Source organism: Bison bison, unplaced genomic scaffold (assembly GCF_000754665.1).
Source record: "Bison bison bison isolate TAMUID 2011002044 unplaced genomic scaffold, Bison_UMD1.0 scf7180017864063, whole genome shotgun sequence".
Lineage (NCBI taxonomy): Eukaryota > Metazoa > Chordata > Mammalia > Artiodactyla > Bovidae > Bison > Bison bison.
Window position 1 is genome coordinate 4,815,563 of NW_011494635.1, and position 3,861 is coordinate 4,819,423.

At 41.0% G+C, this 3,861-nt stretch overlaps 1 protein-coding gene across 1 annotated transcript in view; it reads left to right on the forward strand.

Annotated features, from left to right (window-relative positions):
• The first annotated feature begins 2,823 nt into the window (after window positions 1–2,823).
• LOC104985980 (prostaglandin F synthase 1-like) overlaps window positions 2,824–3,861 on the forward strand; it is a 22,520-nt gene continuing 21,482 nt past the window's right edge. The window contains exon 1 of the mRNA XM_010836379.1: window positions 2,824–2,994. The gene's annotated coding sequence lies outside the window, so the exon portion shown is untranslated. The remainder of the gene's footprint in view (window positions 2,995–3,861) is intronic.

The following is a 3,861-nucleotide window of genomic DNA, read 5'->3' on the forward strand; positions in this document are numbered from 1 at the left end:
GTTGAGACCTCCTGCAGGAAAGTGACCGGCTGCTGTGCTCAGGGGCCATCGGTCCACCCAGCTGAAACTCCTGCACTGAACTGAGACTTTCCACCTTGAAAAATGAAAGTCTTGGTTGCTCAGTCGTGTCTCTTTGCAACCCCATGGACTGTAACCTGCCAGGCTCTCCTGTCCATGGGATTCTCCAGGCAAGAATACTGAAGTGGATAGCCATTCATTTCTCCAGGGGATCTTCCCGACCCAGGGATCAAACCTGCATCTCCTGTATTGGCAGGTGGGTGGGTTCTTTACCATCTGAACCACTGGGGAAGCCCCTTTCCACCATAACAAGCACCAGAATATGAGAGTCTTTGAGAAACACTCAGAGTGAAGATGAGATAAAGAAAGCTTTTCCTTTAAAGAAAGTTTTATTTGTGGTAAAATAAAACTTTTGTTCATTCAGGTAGTTTGATTCTTTCAAACTTGTCACCACCCAGCGCCTTCCCGTGACTTCCACAAGGCCGTCCACCCACCCAGAATTCCTTGTGTTGTTGAGGAAAACCAGCTCTGCGACTTTTGCAAGTTCTTCAGCTTGGCCACTTATTTTATTGAAGTTTGCAAACTGGGAGGACGCTAGAGTTTGTAGTTGAGGTGGAGGACACAGTCTTGTAAAACCTGATAATGGTAACCTATTCCTTTTCCTTATAACATTCTATTGGTTAGAAGCAAGTCATAAGTACTACCCATCCTCAAGGAAAGGGTATTTCACAAAGTCATGACTATCAGTCAGTGAAATTGGGTATCATAGGGGGTGTCTCCCTGTGTGCCCAGTACCCTTCTTGTGGACCAGGAGTTGCTTGAGAGCATCTGTCTCAGTGGCAGCCTTTGAGAAAACTTAGAGGAGAAACATGTCTGAAGAAAAGATACATTTCTTCTCAATTACAAAGGGAAGCTGGCTGCTGAAAACTATTAGCCATAGGTGTGATAGTAATCTCCATACATATTTTAGGATACTGTTTAAATGCAAGTTTTGTGAAACCTTTTAAAATAGGCAGGGAACATGAGAGCCTGGTGTGACTTTACCAGGGAAGAGGCTAATTTATTCTCTTTTACTGACAATGTCCCTCAGCTAGTGAATCAGGAAGGCAGGAAGAAACTGCACCTCTGCTTTCAACAAAGCATTTAGGTCAAAATTCAGATAAACTTTGCAAGGGGTCTTCAACAAATGTGATGTACTCAAGGCTATCAACACTGATGGAGAGAATTTTCTATGACCTGACACAGAACTTACTCCTAATTTTTAACAGTGGAAATGTAAAGGGCATGCTCATCAAATTTAGAGCTGATAGAGGGTTGGAATAAATACTAACTATATGGGATAACAGAATCAAGGCAGAATTCTGACCTTAAACACCCAGAAGGATGGGTTGATAATAATAAGATAAATGAGTGTTATGTTCTGTGATTTGCTCTAAGATGTCAAACTGTACAAATACTGGGTGGGGAAACATGACATGATTGTAACATGAAGCAACAGTCCTTAGAGGTTTTATCTAGCACAAGCTCCTTATAAGTGTAATTTCATTTATGGGGATTTTTGACCTGCATTAATAGGGGCTATAATAATGTGAGGGCACACAAGAGAAAGCGATTAACCTCACCTGGCAAGGTTATAAGCATTGTAAAGAATATGGGCTGGAGCTCAGGCTTTTAGGATAAGTATTCACAGTGCTGATGGAAACCAGGTGGGAATAGAGCAGGTTCTTCTAGGAGGAGGTGATGGCTGAGACAGAGGCATCTCAGAAATCAGTGGAAAGACTTTTCTAGGGAAGGGTGAACACAGCTAGAAGGGGAAGGGTGTTGGGGTGGGAGAAGCAGGGGCTGTGACTGATCAGGGAGAGCTCTTTCCTGAGGTCAGCAGAGCATTGGAGGGGCCTGACAGGGAGGTTGCTCTCCCCACCAACTTGCTTAAGTTCAAGGCTGTGCCAAATTCTAGAGGGACATGTGGAAGGAAAAACCTGTGTAAAGTTTGATCAAGTGCAGGTAGACTGTCCAGATGGTCCAACTATCTCTTTATCTGGAAAAAAAGAATTTTTCTGTCTAAAGCAATTCCCTTAGAAATGTTTGGGATTGATGCATGGCAAGCTTTTCTTTGCTTATGTGGACAGAGAAAGAGAAGTTGTGGGAAGGAGAGGTGAGAACTCAGCAGAGGGTCCCAGGCTGGTTCAGCTGGAAGCTGAGGACAGACATGGCTTCCCTGTCCTCTCCTCTTGTCTCCATCCAGCTGGAAAGTCCTCCAGTCCCCAGGGGAAGGCCAGCTCCTTGGGGGAGAGGTTAATATGATTCTTCCTTCCTTCCAGGTGTTTGATTTTAAACTGCCTGCAGAAAACATATTCAGAGAAGAGGGAACAAGAATTAGTAATAAAATGATTTAGTTTGCAATTTAAATCTTCATTTTAGTAATGCAGATTACTGAATAACCAGTGTTTTACTAAACTATAAATTAAGAAAATAATAATCCCATTTATGTTGTATTATAATTCAAATGTATGTGGTATCTCTTCAATAGATTAGAAGTTCCTTACTGGAGACACCCTGTATTTTAGGGGTGCTGAATTTTTTTTTTTTTTGGAATGGATGCATGAAAAAGAGCAGCAAATTCCATAACTGTGATCCTTCTCATCATCTAGGGTCAAAACTTCTACTTGGGGCTGAAACGATCTCCACAGTTAGCCTTAGGTCTTGCACCTCCTTATAAATTGTAACCTGAGTCAAACTACCTGTCACTGTGGAGTGAATATGACATAGAATGTTGGGACTGGACATGTAGGTGCCGTGTGCACATGGAGCAGTTACCTGCATGTGTGCTTGTCGGGGGAGATGGCAGGACATGGTTGTAAATTTAGAGTTTTTAGCCCATTCATACTGCTTCCAGATAAAGCCTCTCTTCGACAACATAACAGAATTAATAAACGAATCCACCTCTTTCTCTTCCAGTGGTGTTGGTCACCCTGAGTGAGTATCCATTCTCTGAAGAATATTGACTCAGCTTTCACTGTGGTTCTTCAAAAATTTCTGGCTTCTAAGGCTGTGAAGAAGGTTTTTGTATATAGAATAGGTGCTTAAATGAAGTGTCTGAACTTTTGGAAGCTTGCCTTTCCTATTTTTTTTTTTTAATTTGTGAAATAAAAGACTTCAAAGTAAGAATACTCATTTTTTCTGATGATTAAAATAATACAGGTGAATTACAGAAAATTTGGAAAGTAGAAGGGAAAGGATAGAAAATGAAGATAAGCTGTGATTAATCCATGTAATAATACTTTAGTGCAAACTACAGGAGATGGTGAAGGACAGGGAAGGCTGGCATGCTGCAGTCCATGGGGTTGCAAAGAGTCGGATATGACTGAGTGACTGAACAACAACAAAACTTTGGTGCAGTTTCCTTATGCTTTTCTTATATAAATGTGTATGTGTGTGTGTTTATTTACAAATAGGGATAATCTTCAATCCACAAGTTGTATACATATTCTTTTACTTAGCATAAGTATCTTGCTAAGCTAAAAATAGGATTTAAAAAATGCAGTGTTATATTTTTCTTCCTGTAAAGCAGCAGAAAGTGAAGAGGAACTAAAAAGCCTCTTGATGAAAGTGAAAGAGGAGAGTGAAAAAGTTGGCTTAAAGCTCAACATTCAGAAAACAAAGATCATGGCATCTGGTCCCATCACTTCATGGGAAATAGATGGGGAAACAGTGGAAACAGTGAGAGACTTTATTATTTTGGGCTCCAAAATCACTACAGATGGTGACTGCAGCCATGAAATTAAAAGACACTTACTCCTTGGAAGGAAAGTTATGACCAACCTAGATAGCATATTGAAAAGC